The following is a 15381-nucleotide window of genomic DNA, read 5'->3' as shown; positions in this document are numbered from 1 at the left end:
ACAGATGACAAGAAGAGGTGAATATCAAGAGTGAAAATTACTTTTGTAGGCATTTTAGGAATCCTTAGGAGATACACTTATAAATAGATACTATGACATGGCCATCTGAGTAACACACTACTAGGCTTGGGAGGAGTTGGTTTTTCCATTAGTAAATGTTGATTTCGTCATACACGTGTGAACCAACCAAAAACATACTTCCATTGATTAACCCCCCCATTTAGAGAAGCAAGGTAAGAAAACTGCTGCGTGGGGACCTAGCAGCGTTTGAGGGAAGGCTATTTACTGCGTACGTGCGCCAAGCAACGGTGACGGTTTGTGTTTTAAAGCTTTCCCCTTTTCGAATCCCAACGGCCCCTGCCGTGAAAGAATTCTCGCCTGACCCCGCCCTGGTGAAAATGTAAACCCGCCCACAGGAAACGCTGAAAGAGACACGTGATCCGTGATGCAGCCTGAAGCCGGGCCTGGGTCAGCCCGGCGCAGGCACAGGCTCGGATCCCCACCACGCGAGAGGGTCTCCCGGCGCCCGCGGGAGCGCCCCCCAGCAAGGCCCAGCCGCGCTGACACGTCACGGTCTGGACGGGACGGAGCCGAGGGCGGAGACCCGGCCCCGCTGAGTGGGCGGCTCGCTCGGGCCCGCCTGGGCGCCGCAGCGCGAGGAGCGCCCCGTACTCACCGCCTCAGGAAGTGGAGATGGGGCCGCCCTGAGCCACGCGGGGCCCCGCCCCACATTCCCCCTGGCTCCGCCTTCGACTGGCAAGGCGCCATGACGACGAAGCCAGCGGCTCTCGTCGCCCCGCCCCCTGCCTCTGTCTTCACAATCGCCCCGCCTCAGCCGATTCTCGTTTCGCTATATTCGAGCCGCCCACTCCGCTGTGGCCCCGCCCCCTGACCTGAAAGCTCCGCCCCATCCCTTGTTCCGCCTGCGGGAGGCTTCCCCCCTCCCATTTTCTATCTAAACGGAGAGATTTGGAGGGACCCCCTCACCTACAGCCAGAGGGAGCACCTACTGCCCTGCCCCCTTTGTGGGGAAGGGAGGGGCCGGACAAGGGGGGGGCACAAAGGGGGGGAGTCGAGAGCAGACAGCTGTGACACCCCCACCCCATCCCACCCCTCCCTGCAGCCGCACTCTGTCTGCTGGGGCCGTGCACCCGCTTATCTCCAAGACTGCCCTCCACTGGGCCTCCTCACCCACCCACCCCCCTTCACTGCAACTCCAGGGCCTATGCACTCTGCCCCCAGGCCTAGCCTCTCACCCCCACACCTGGCTACTGCACCCCCAGGCTCCACCCCCCCCACGGCGCCTCCTTCCTCCCCACTGCGCCTCACTGCACTCCCTTTCCCCCCTCCCCCCAAAGCCCACTCTGTCCCCAAGCAAAGGGATAGTGGTTAGGAGCGATGCAGCAGACAGGGGTCTCACAGGGGAGGGGCGTGGAGGAGAGGAGGGATGCGGGGCAAGGGAAGCCTCATGGGGGAGGGGAATTTTGGCAAGGGAGGGGTGGAGTGGAGGAGAGGAGAGGAGGGACTCACCAGGAAGTGGCGGACAGTGGGGACTTTGGGGAAGGGCAGAGCAGGGACAGGAAGAGGTGAAGTGCAGGCGTGGCCACCACAGGCCAGCGTCTGGTGGCAGGTCAGCAGAGGCTGCACCAGGGGAGGTTTAGCCTCTCCTGGCCTATTATACCCGCCGCCCATGCCCAACGTGCAGTTTCCTGCCACCTAGGAAGCACATTTTAACTTGCGGATACCAATTTGTTAGTCTCTAAGGTGCCACAAGTCCTCCTTTTCTTTTTGCGGATACCGACTAACACGGCTGTTACTCTGAAACCTGTCAACAGCACCCAAACTTCCTCTGCCTAAGGAACTAGGGATGTGACCTGAAAGGCAGGTGCTGCACGTGCCTTGCCATCTGAATGGGTGCAAGTGGAAGGTATGTGATAATGACAGGGTCGGTGCCTACTGCACGGCAGCTCATGCGGACAGGCATGAGGCCTCTGTGTGGAAACAAAGGGCTTGTCCCTGGAAAAGGTGTGAAAGCCCAGCTCTTGGTCCCACTGCCTCCGTGACAGAGCTGCAGGCACTTTGCAATCACCCTGCTCGCTACATGCCATACATTTCATTTTAGGATGTTTTTTTTCTTCTGGCATCTACTGAGGCTTTTTTGATTCCCTGAGCTGCCCCCTCATCCCTGACTCTTCTCTCTTCACTACCAACCTGAAGGCCATGTTGCTGTGACAGTCCTCCCTCCCAGCAAGAACAGAAGCATGTAGTTCCTTCTTGGGGGTTGTAGTCAGCACTTCCATCATGTCTGTCTAGGCCAGGACCTTCTGTGGTGACACTAGTCAGCCTGGTTGCTAGAAAGCCAGGAAGAATGAAATGGTCTTCTCTGTGTCCAGCAGATTCAATAAAGAATTTCCTTGATAATCAATACTATCAAATTCTGTCTACTCTACCACAGGGGACCCCAGGGGATGAAATTGCAACTCATCAGGCAGGGCTTGGTTGTTGGGCTTTTTTGTTTTTTGATTGTCAACTCCATTCCTGAAACCAACCTGGGGAATTGTTGCCGATTGACACAAGTCTCTTCCTGCACCCAAAGGCTGAGCATGCCCCAGTTAGTCAAGGAGCAAAGAACTGAGCCTCAAACTTGCATATCCGTGTGCAGTATCTTCAGGAACTACTTACCTGCTTTATATTTCCTAGACTCGTTCTATTTCCCTGCCTTTCTTGCTCTTCTCATCTAGTTCAGGCCTCCTCTCTGTCCCTCAACACACATAAGAGTTTTTTACTTTACATCACTGAGACTCTCAAACAAACTTTCTCCATCTTTCCATGTCACTGACTTTCCATCTTATTTCATATTTCAACTGAAATCATGTATTTTCTCCTTTCCATATTTCTTACTCTCTCCTTTGCTATTATTTGTCTCTCTGATTGTATCATTGAACTGTGTCTGGCATATGGGGTGTAGGAATGGCACAAATAAGGGCCTGATCCTTCATGTCTGGCTCACCTAAAGCTGTTAATGTAGGAGTTTGGAGCGTACAAGGAATACAAGATTGGGTCCTAAAGTCCTATTATGCTCTCTGCATTTCTAAAAATGTCCATGAATGGCATTCCTACTCATTAAAATTCCAAAGCAGACAAGCAGCAAATATAGCACAGATAATTACAGGATATCTCTATCATATACCAACACTAAATGTCTCCTTATGTGAAAATCTGGCATATATAGTTGCACAATTGGATATGTATTAAGTGCTGGTTTTCTATAAATAGATAGCTAGATCAAAAGCCATTATAGACATTTATACAGTAGTTGCTCTTGAATTTTAATGAACATACATGCATAGTAACTTTTATCTGAGGACCTCAAAGAGCTTAAAAAGGTTGGGTAAATATTATCCCTATTTTACAGGTGGAAGGACTGAGGTTAAGGCCCAAAATCTGGCCCCAGCACGTACACTTCACCCTTGTGAAGAAGGACAGCAAGAAGGCTGTGCACCAAGTGACTCCCAATTAAGCCCTATTTTGATGCAATAACTGGCATATAGGCTTTATGCTGGCTCTCTGCACAGGAGTGAAATTCACCTAGCCTAGGAAGCTGGGTTGTATGTCAGGAGTGCCCTGGGGCATGGAGCTTCTCCTCATCTGGTATTTCTTTAGGGATGGAATCTTTTCTGAAGCACCTATTATCCCTGTACATGGTGGAGTGGAAATTGCCAACAGATCCTCATAAAAAGCAGTTCCCATACCCTTTTCTTGTCCCAAAATCCTTTTTGCAGGTCAGTGGGGTGTGTGTGGGTGGGAGGGGGGTCTTGGAGCAAAACTTCATGACTTACAGGATATTCACTTCCCACTGCTTATGCTCTCCGAATCCTGCCCCTATGCACCAGAATCACAGGATCCATTCTAAGCAGGATAGGGCAAGTGACTTGTCCAAGGTGATCCTCAGGCAAAACTGGGACTAGACCTGATTCCAAGTCATTAGGTCAAACTACTAGAAAACCTGGCTCCCTTGTCCAATTTACTGTTTACCCTGTTGCCAGGCAGTAGCTGAATGGGGTCCTTGCAGTTCAGTTTCCTATTTGAAGCAGAAATTGGCAATGTGGAGTCAGGTGTTTTTCCAGTATGATTTGTTTATTTACAAAATGTATACACATTCTATTTTCTTGAACAGAAGTGGTAACAGACTGCACAAAAATCCCTTTTGCAGAAACCTTAGGCAAGGCACCACTGCCCTGTCCCTAAAAAGAAGCTGTGTTGGACCTCTGTCTCTCTGGCCTCTCACAAAACAAAAGTTCTCACTTCCTGACCTAAACCCTGAGTTTTACACCTGGGAAACATAACTCAAAGCTTCTCCTCTGTGGCCACAGGCTTTCAAAGGTGAGCCTGGGGGTTTACACAAAGGAATCTCCCAGCATTAAAAGCCAGACAAAAGAGAATGCTTTAATTAACTCACACAATCGTCTCCATGTGGATTCAGGTGCTTGGCAAGCCATGAGCACCGTTTGGTATAAATATTAAAATCTGAAAACAGATTTGTGGGCCCCAGACCTGCAAAGACTTAGGACTTGTCTATGTAGATACTGGAATAACTTTCCTAAGGTGTGAATTTAAACCAATTATACCAATATCTCTCCATGTGTGGACTCTCTTATTCCAGATGCATCCGATGAAGTGAGCTGTAGCTCACAAAAGCTTGTGCTCAAATAAATTTGTTAGTCTCTAAAGTGCCACAAGTACTCCTTTTCTTATTCCAGAATAAGAGCACCTTTTTTCAGTTTAATTTATGCTGCTTTGGAAGGGGTTTATTGGTTTAATTATACCAGTATAGTCATACCGGTAGAACTGGTTACATTTTCCCATGTAGACAAGCCCTTATGTACATGAGTAACTTTGTTCATGTGAGTAGTCACATTGAATTCAATGGCACTGCTCACGTGCATAAAATGACTCATATCATGTTTGAAGATTGGGGCCCCTTTGATGCACTGAGTTTCTGTTTCATCATGTCTTGTCTTTTTGAATGGAAGGAAAATTGGGTGGGAGAAAGAGGAACAGCATTATAACATTTGCACTTATTTTTCTTACCAATCCCTTCATTGTGTGCAATTTATTTTATTTTCTATCCCATCTGTAAAACATCAAATGCAATAAAAATCATTGTAAACAACCTACCTATAAACAGACCTTAAAAAACAGATAATTTTCTGCATTTCCAGCAGGAGGGATTCTCTAATGTTTTTATCAGAACTCTTCCCTTCCCCATATTTTTCACCTTCACAAGTCAAGGGGTGTAATTTATAATGTGCAATGATCTAGTTCATATAAATAACTGTAGAATTTGTTTCTGTTTTTATCATAATCAGTAAAATACTTAGCATTTATACAGACATTTTCATTTCTCACAGGACATCACAAAAATAAATAACTAATATTAGCCAGAAGGGATGGTTTAGTGATCCAACTATTGGAGTGATCCACGCCCCATTCCCTGGTATCAGGGTTCAAATTCTAGCAGGTTCAGTGAAGCCCTACATCCTTCTGAAGGTGAATTTCATACCACTTAGGGTATGTCTTCACTGCACAGCTAACCCAGGTGTTTCGCGCCCAGGTCTGAGCACATAGGTTAGCCTAGCCTAGGTGAGAGCATCCCCATAGCAAAGCCCTACCTGGGTTACTGTGTCATCATTGTTTCTGCACTAACTCCTGTGTGTCTGGGGGCATATCTCATAGCTATTTGTGCTGAGACACTCTAAGATTCTTTCCCAATTAGTTGCGTCAACTGCAGAAGAACTTGCCTTTTCTTTGGAGGAAATTTGTGGGAAGGGTCTTATTGGGATCCAGGAAGTGGGTGGGCGAAGCCCGCACACTGCTAAAGGATCCCCCGCTCCCCCCCAGCCTAAGAGGGGGGTCCACAGGACCTAAAAAACCAGATAATTACAGGGGACAACTAATGAACAACAGGGACAGGAGTGCGGTCAAAAGGTCAAACGAAGGGAACCGGACGGGGACACCGAGCAGAGAACCCCGGACAGCGCCCACTGTTCCTCAAAGGCGTCAAGGGAATCAGTGTACGCCGCCCAGAGGAACTCTGCCCGGAGGTGTGAATGGACGGAAGATCGGAAATAGGCCCCACAGTCACAGGAGACTCCATCGGCCAACCTCCTCACCCTGGTTTTATAGATGGCCACTTTAGCCAGGGCCAGGAGGAGGTTGACCAGGAGGTCCCGTGACTTAGTGGGGACACAGACAGGGAGTGCATAGATAAGGAGGTGAGGGGAAAAGTGCAACCAAAATCTTAACAAAATATTCATGAGGAGCCGGAATAGGGGCTGCAGCCTGGCGCACTCTAGGTAGATGTGCGCCAGGGTTTCCCTCACACCGCAAAAGGGACAGATGTCCAGGATTTGGGTGAACCGTGCCAAGTACATGCCCGTGCTCACGGCCCCGTGAAGGAGCAGCCAACTGATATCCCCAGCGGGCCTTGGGACTAAGGTGGAATATAGGCCGGCCCACCAGGGCTCCTTACCCTCTAGAGGTGGCAGGACGTCCCGCCACTTTGTGTCGGGGCAGGACGCTAGGGTGAGGACATGAAGGATGTGGAGCACGAGCGTGTATAGATGTTTCCTTGGCGCAGTCTGGAAACGGACCGGCTGCAACTCATGTCGCCGGCTCATGGTGAAGGGCTGGGGGGGGGGGTCGGTTGGGTCCACGGGGCAGGGGCCTGATGAAAAGGTCCAGAGGGCCTGGCGTGGAGGGTGGGCGGGGCACGCCCTCCCTTAGGACCCAGTCGAGGTAAACCCGAGCAGCGGGCAGCAAAGAGGCCCTAACCTCCTGAAGTACGCATCGGGGAGTACGAGGCCTGGAGAGCCCCATGCGCTGAGCGAGCGTCAGGGGATCCAGCCAGTCTCCCCGGTCGTAGTCCAGGAGGTCTCCAACTCTGGTGACTTGTGCCAGGACCAACCTCTGGCGCACCAAGGGGGACTCCGCCACCTGCACACGGAGCTGGGGGTTGTGTAGCAGGGGCTCTGCGAGGAGATCTTCCCCCACGGAGGCCGCCACGGACCTGGTCGCTGTGAACAGTTTCCAGGTCCGGAGGAGGTCCTGGTGGAAGACCTCTCGGATGGAGATAAAGGAGCTGCCGGTCATATCGGAGCCCCCGAAAGCGGCGCAGGAAGGCATGTGCCGGTACGCTTCACGCCGGACTACCTGCACCATAAAGGAACCTCTGCAGGGCCTGGAGGCGGAAGAGATGGACCTAAGTGTGGAGACACTTCAGGCCCTGCCCTCCCTCCTCCAGGGGTAGATGGTGGGAAGGGTAGCAGAGGATTATAAATGCTTAAGTAATTTTATCTGCATCCTCATTGCTGCAAAGTGGATGGGTTCCAGCCTGAGTTAAAATGGAGCCTGGTCTGTAACCTGTGCCCACATGCCAAGTAAACTAGCCCAAGCTTAAAGCACTTCCCCACCCAGGTCAGAGGGTTTTTCTGTGTGGCTAGTAGGTGGGGTTGGGCTAAAACTTGAGTAATAACCCAGGTTTACTGTGCAGTGAAGACATAAGCTTCCTGTCATGTGGTCAAGCCTTTTAGAAATGGAAGTCCTGTGTATTTCATGTGGACCTTAAAGCTCCCATGGCACCTTTCGTAGGTGTAAAGATTTCCCAACATATCCTCTCCTGACACACCTGTGCAATTTATTGTACACCAGCTGCCATCCTGGCTGTTATCCTCTAATGAAGAGATGACCATATTTCAAGGGGATTGTTAGGTATTTAGTTGGTTTATTATTTATTATATGAGTTATTAATAATTAATTATTATCTGAGTCTTCTATACTGGAAAGAAGAAAGTAAAATCAAAATCCATGGAGTTAATATAAAGATGAAGTTTGTCACAGAGCTCCATCCACCCAAAACAACTAGGTTCCAAAAAGTATTCCTTGTAAAATGTGTCATACAATTTAATACAGTACTTTTGTTTCCATCATATCTGTAGGGAGATACTTTGAGAGATCCATGACCTATGGGTAAGGCTACAATTTAGTCATGGAGGTTGCAGAAGTCACAGAATCCATGGCTTCCAGTGACCTCCATGACTTCAGCCTGCAGTGGTCAGGAGCTGCAGGGTCCCCTGCCACCTGCAGGGGTAGGGAGCTGTGGGCTACCTCCACTGCCTCTGGTGGCTCTTGGAGCTCCAAACCGCTGCGGGTGGCTGGGTACCCCGCAGCTCCCGGCTGCCGCAGGCGGTGCGGGAACCCCTGAGCTCCCAGCCACTGTGGGTGGCAGGGAACCCCCAGAGCTGCCAGTGATGGGGGAACCTCACAGCTCCCAGCCACCGTGGGGGAACCCCTGAGCTCCCGGTAGCCACGGGCCCCCAGAACTGCAGGTGGCAGGGGTACCCTGCAGCTCATGCCCCCCAGGGGTGGCAGGGGCACTCCCAACCGCCATGGCCACAGGAGAATCCCTGAGCTCCCAGCTGCCATGGGCCCCTGGAGCTGCGGGCTGGGTGTACCCCACAGCTTCTGGCTGACCCCACAACTCCTGGCCCCCATTGGCAGTGGGGGACCCCTGAGCTGCAGGTGTGGGGACCCACAGATCCTCATTTTGTCACAGATAGTTTTAGTCAAAGTCACGGACAGGTCACGGCTTCTGTGAATTTTTCTTTTTTGCTCGTGACCTGTCCGAGACTTTGACTAAAACTACCCGTGACAAAATCTTAGCCTTATGTTTGAAGTGAGGTGATGGGAAAAAGTAAGTAAGATGAAGTCCAGCATCGAATGTTGCTTACAGGCAATTTAGCACAAATCATCAGACAGCTGAATATCCAGATCTGATGATCACTGTATATTAAGAGCCAAATCCTCAGATGTTGTAAATCGGTGTATCTCTAATGACATGAAAATGGTGTTATGCCAATTTATATCAGCTGAGGATATGGCCCTAAATGTTTTTATTGTCCAGTTTCTGATTCTTGCTTGTAGCGTATAGATCATTTTCAAAATAATGGAGTTGGTTATTAAGACTTTCTCAGTGGAAGCAGTAACCATCTTAACATCCTTATACACTAAGGTCCATAAAATGCATAATATATTTTCAAGTATTGAAAGGAAGGAGAGATGGGTAATTTCAAATCCCAGGTGTACTGGAGTCTTCATTCAAATAAGTGTTCTGTCAGAACTGATCCAATTACCTTCCAGTTGTTCTACATTGCTCCTCTGGGGGCAACTAGCTCAGCAAAAATGCAGAGATTTCTCATTTCAAGTCTTGTGGGGACAGACATTTATTTCAAATAAAATGTGTCTGAGAAATAATGGGTGCAAATGTCACCAGTTCTGTAGGGTCCCTATATAAAATGTCTGTGGGAGATTACAAATTCATTCTTGTTCAATCTTTCATTTAGATAATAGCGATATCTCTCTCCACAATTGTTTCTGTGGTACTGAAGTGTGCTGGAGTAAGACTGCATGAGTGCTAGCCCCGCAGGGAGAGAGAGGACTTTCATGAAAATGAGATGTGGATCTTGTCAAGCTATTCAGTGTGTGCAACATTTTATCCAGACAAACCATGGGCTGAGGAATTCTGCTTGGGCTGGCAAATAATAACTGTAAAAATTGGGGAAGTTGAGTTTTCCTGCTCTGACAGGCATTTGTAATGACTCAAGATTAATTTTTGCATAAAAAAGAGGTAATTGCAATAGTTAAAGATTTATAAAAACCCTGAGGCAGATCAATGGGAATGCTTTGAAAAGGATACTTATACCTGCATGAGGAGGATTATCAGTTTAATAGCATTAACCAGACCAATTAAGGAGAAAGGGAGTATGGGCCCATTTGTTAGTTCTTCACTTATCTTGTAAAGAAGTGGTTTAAATACCTATGTGATATAAATTATTTTGGTTTTATCAGTATAAATTCCTGAGTATTAACTACTTTGTGGAGGGCCTATACCTCATTATTTATTACTATTATAAAATACATCTAGGTGTATTAGTGCTCTATCTCACATGTAATGAGATGAGGGGGAAGATTCTCCAGGGTGTTGTGGCTGCTTTGCATCACATTGTAGGCTTAATCTGGCCATAAACCCAGTTTAAATAGCTCAGAGGAGATCACCACAGGGCCAATCTACATTGCCCCACAGTTTAGAGGTGTGAATAACCGCTCACACCAAAGTGCTGGGCTGTAACTCCCCCGCCCCTGTGTAGACCCTGAAGGCTTGAACATAAAGGTACCTAGTTAGCACTAATGAATATTTCTACATTAGCGCAAACTAGGAGCCTTTACATTCATGCCCACAGTGACCACACAGGGGAGGAGTACCCATTTTTCATGTTCTGTGTGTATATAAATCTCCTCACTGTATTTTCCACTGAATGCATCCGATGAAGTGAGCTGTAGCTCACGAAAGCTTATGCTCAAATAAATTGGTTAGTCTCTAAGGTGCCACAAGTCCTCCTTTTCTTTTTGCGAATACAGACTAACACGGCTGTTACTCTGAAACCACACAGGGGAACTACAGTGTAGCACTTTGGTGTGCTGGGGTCTGAACTGTGGGGCAGTGTAGACATGCCCTCAGCGCCAGGGAACACGGTGGGAGAAAAGGAGGCCTGGCTAGGATTCTCCTGTGCCATTTGTCCCAGAGGATGGCAGCACTCTGTAGCACAGCAGCCTGGTGTACATTGGGGCAGCCTGCCTGACCACAATGTAGGCTCAAGGGCCAAGACAGAGCTTTCTCAGGGGCCAATCCAGGACTGGGGAATGAAATTCCACGGGAACTAAAGACCATCACAAACCTCAGCGTCTTCTGCTCCAAGTGCAAGTTACCTTTCTTTGACCTTGTCAGGAAGCTGGGGCTGCAGCAGAGTCAGTCTCCAGGCAGACTAACAAGCGCAGCTGGCCTGAAGTATGCTGCCTGATTGGCGACTCCACCTGCTTGGTTGGAAGAGTCAACAAACCAGCTCCTAAGCCCGGTTTAAGAGAGAGCCTGAATAGAAGAGAGTGTACAGAGGAGCACAAGGGTCAGGGTAGAGCTAAGGAGAACTTTAAGTTAGTGGTTCTCAACCAGCAGTACACTTACCCTTGGGAGTATGCAGAGGTCTTCCAGGGAGTACATAAACTCATCTAGATATTTGCCTACTTTTACAACAGACTACATAAAAAGCACTAGCGAAGTCAGTACAAACTAAAATTTCATACAGACAATGACTTGTTTATACTGATCTGTATACTATACACTGAAATGTAAGTACAATATTTATATTCCAGTTGGTTTATTTTATAATTATATGGTCAAAATGAGAAAGTCAGCAATTTTTCAGGAATAGTGTGCTGTGACACTTTTGTATTTTTATGTCTGATTTTGTAACAAGAAGTTTTTAAGTGATGTGAAACTTGGGGTATGCAAAACAAATCAGACTCCTGAAAGGGGTACCGTACTCTCGAAATGTTGAGAGCCCACTGTTTTAAGTCACCTTTGCAGTGACCCGTTTTGCCATCTGAGCACTTTGGCTGCACCCAAGAGTCTGAACCTGAGACCCCTCCCCAGAAAAGCTTACAGCCAAACCAGGCTAGTACAATAAGGGAGAACAGTTTAAAAACAAGAAGACCTGGACACATAGTCAATGAGAGAGTGATATAGCAAGGTAATGGAAAAGTGAGTTTGAAGGAAGACAGAGAACATGGCTGGTGCACAGGAAAACAGAGACTACGCCCTGTGTAGGAGGCAGCCTAAAAGAAGGTAAAAACCAAGGATGGAAGGGTGCATTAAGAAGAAAAGGATGCAAAGGTCAAGAAAGCTGTGCAGGCTGAAGTGAAAGCAGAGGCGTAAATAGTCGTGTGGTTGGGCACAACCTTGAATTTGATGCAGAAGGAAAGAGGAAGCCAGTGTAGTGAATTAGAGTAGGGGTGGCATAGTTAACTATTGAGAGGAAAATAGAGGATAAATGTTGATCCAATTATATTTGGACCTTCTCTGCCACTGAAAAGAATGCATATTCTTTTTATTCACACAGGGTCTTTACTCTGCAAGATCTGAAACTTATCAAGAGTTTATATTATCCTTAGAAAGAGTTTTGGGCAGGAACATCAGCAGTAGGCAGAAGGTCAAGCAAATTGAACATCAAGGACCATTACAGTGAAATATTCAATCTGCCATATGGGGAAAAGATAATATATAGCCTGAGAGGCAATGTGACTGGAGCAGCAGGTGAGGAATGAGAACTTAGCAAGGGCATTTGGGAAGTATGTTGAGTTTATTAAAGTCCTCTTCCTCTGGTAGCTTTACATGGCTTTACTCCAATTAGAATGATATAACTCACAGAGGTGTTCTCTGTGCTACAATTAATCTCTCTGTTCTTTTGAATAATTGGTGACATATATGGCATCACCCCCACTTGAGTACCTTAGCGCTTTTCCTGTCATGGAGCACCACACAGAGACCATTGGTTCACGATGACATATAAAGAAATAACTGACCACAACCCATATGTTTTAGTCAATGGTTCTTTGCTAATTTATAATAGCATGGATGATACTGTATGAATGTCTTGTCTCTACCCTATCCCCTAAAAAAGATGAAAGCTCCCAAAATACCACTAGAGTTGCTCAAAATATTTTGTTTTATCTGCTAGGATCTTCCACGTGATACAACTTGGTCAGCTGTATGCTTCTACTCAGCCATTGCCATGGCTAATTGTTGTTCATACTGTTTTTATTACTGATACTAATCATTCATCAGTGGAAATCAGATCACTAAGGAAATGTGGTTTGGTGCTGTCCCCCCATGCTACATATGAGGACTCAGAACACAAAGGTTAAAAACTGATTCACCAAAAATTACTCAGCAAGCCAGTTACAGGGGTAGGAAGAAAATCCCAAACTCCTAATTCTCAGCCCCAAACAATAGTGAAAACGGCCTCGCTTTTTAGAAATTCTGCTCCTAACTATACCCATGCAACCCTATTGAAAAAAACTGGGTATAATCGCATGGATAGAATTGAGAGCAGAATTTGGCCCCTAATATTTAACTGATCATTGGTCTGATTTATTCCTCTCCCTCATTCGGAAAATTGCCCCCAATTCCTTTGTAATAAGCCAAACTCTAGTAATGGAAAACGTCACTGGCATAACATGAAGCAGAGTCCAAAAAACCCTGGGACAGGTGCATTTCAGGATTTGATCCCTTTGAAGAAATGCAGCTCCTCTTGTAGTAAGGGAGTACACGTGTTCTGAGTGCTACAAAGCTTCAAGTAAGGCCCAATCCTGAGAATTTTGATATTATTAGGAGCTGGGTGAAACCTTGTTGTGCATTGAGTTAAAATTTGTGTGAACACACCCTACACTTAAGGTAGTTGTAGAAACAGTTAAAGGGCTACACCTAAAACAAGGTCTAATAGAGTCTGCCCAGAAACAAGCACTAGCTAGTGGGTGGAGGGTTGCCCTTGGTACTGGTCTGAGCAGGTGTGTGTGAGAGAAGGCAGAACAGACAAAATTGGGAGACGGAGGGACAGCCAAACAGCCAGAAGGAGCAGCTGAAAACATGGCGTCTGACCCTGGAAGAAACCTAAAGAGAGGTTTTTGGATCAGTGGTGCAGGCCGAATACGGTGTTCTTGGTGCTGTAAGCAAAAGAAGCCTCTTCCTGCTACTTGTTCCTTCTGTGTTCAGAGACAAAGGACTTTGTACATTCTTTGTAAATACACAAAACTGTATCAAAAGAAATACCTGACTGTCACCAATTTCTACTCCCAACTGGAACATCCCTAGGGCCCCAAGCATTGAGGAGCCATTCAGGTACTAAAAAAGAGCGGGATCAAGCCCTAACAGTCTCAGATTTCCACTGGCTCACTTTGGTGAAATTCTGGTGGTTGGTATAAACTGTTGGAATCCAGTTGATAAAACTGTACGAAATTCCCACAGTAAGTTAAACAATTTGATATGAATCCAATAATTTCCCCAGGATTTTAATAGTGTTGCATCTTCCTTTGTTATATTCTTGTGGAAGAAATAATCCAAGAACAGATTTTCAAGTGCTCAACATTCACAATGGGGGCCAGATTTTTCATAAAAACAGCCCTGATGCTGATGGCCAAATTTTTTTTAAAAAGTCAACATCCAGCCCAGATCAGTGGGTGTAAAGGGGTTGCACTAGTTGGAATTCCACCCCTTTAAAGCCATCCGGCCTGCCAGTCGGGCTGACATTCTTAGGCACAGAGTATGTATATAGATGCAAGAAAAATAATAGCCAAACTCCAGTAAACTGGAGTTGTAATGTAAATAATGCCACTAAATTCACCCACCGTGAAATCTACCCAGCTGCTTTGGGCCACCAAAGGTCCCTAATGCAACAGAACTACTGTGGCTTCATCGGAGTGGGCAACATGGAGTGAACCTGCAAGGAAACTCTGAAACACTTGCATGTGGCAGAGATGGAATCCACATAAACCAGTGTGGATGTGCCTATGGAGAGTTGGCGGGGTGGCCATTGGATTCACAATCACCTGCAGTGGCCACAAATCCCCATACAAGGGATGCTTGGGGTTTGTAACCCCTATTTTTCAGCTCAGGGGCTGAAGAAGTGGCTGTTATTGCACTCCCAATTCCTGCATTACTAAGGCTGTGCGCGCATAAGAGAGAGAGTTTAATCTGCATCATACGAACAGCCCAGATATAATGTTATAGTAGTAACGGATGTGGTTCAGGCAACTACTACTAGAATATAGGTCTTTTATCTCTGATTTTCTAGGTCAAATCCATTCTCGTAGTGATTGGTGGGGTTCGCATCTAGTGGCTATGCTTTGGCCTGTACTAGAAATGGGTTTGGTGATGGCAATCCAGTTCCTAGTGAACTGGTCTCTCTGTCATAAAAAAGAAAAAACTGCTACAACTGGCACCCTTGGGGGAAATGTCAGAAAAGAAGTCGAAGATCAAACGGGCATGGAGACTGCACAACTTCATCATCCCGTAAGACGGTCCTCCTGGCTGCGACCCCTTGGTAAGGCAATGCCAGGACTGCTTTGCCACTGCCCATGTTGCACATTTTCTGTGGAAGAAAGGAGGACTCCAAGAGATATCAAGTATCTCCAAAGTTAAGGGATGCTCAGGTTCAGATTTTTAGTTCAGCTCATTATACAGAGCAAGGCCAATCACAAAGTTTGGGTATGGAGCGAGGCTAGTCTCAGAACTTACCTATAGTGTGGGGGAATTCTGATCTGGGGATTTGGTTCAGGCCCATCTCTGGTTATTATTTAACATTTATACTGCAGTGGTATTTAAAGACCACAAACAGGTTGGACTCTGCTGTGCGAGGCAGTGCACAAGCATATTAATAAATGATAGTCCCAGCCCCAAAATTCTTAATATTTGAATTGTGTGTTGATGTTTCT

At 46.9% G+C, this 15381-nt stretch overlaps 1 protein-coding gene across 2 annotated transcripts in view; it reads right to left on the bottom strand.

The window, feature by feature from the left end:
• Nucleotides 1-716, bottom strand: part of OMA1 (OMA1 zinc metallopeptidase) — a 28807-nt gene extending 28091 nt beyond the window's left edge. For both annotated transcript variants that reach the window (XM_077823963.1, XM_077823965.1), the window contains exon 1: nt 677-716. The gene's annotated coding sequence lies outside the window, so the exon portion shown is untranslated. The remainder of the gene's footprint in view (nt 1-676) is intronic.
• Nucleotides 717-15381: the final 14665 nt, after the last annotated feature.

The sequence above is a fragment of the Eretmochelys imbricata genome, chromosome 8 (assembly GCF_965152235.1).
Source record: "Eretmochelys imbricata isolate rEreImb1 chromosome 8, rEreImb1.hap1, whole genome shotgun sequence".
Classification (NCBI taxonomy): Eukaryota; Metazoa; Chordata; order Testudines; family Cheloniidae; genus Eretmochelys; species Eretmochelys imbricata.
The sequence above is the reverse complement of the archived record's forward strand: the minus strand, read 5'-3'. Positions and strand labels throughout refer to the sequence as shown.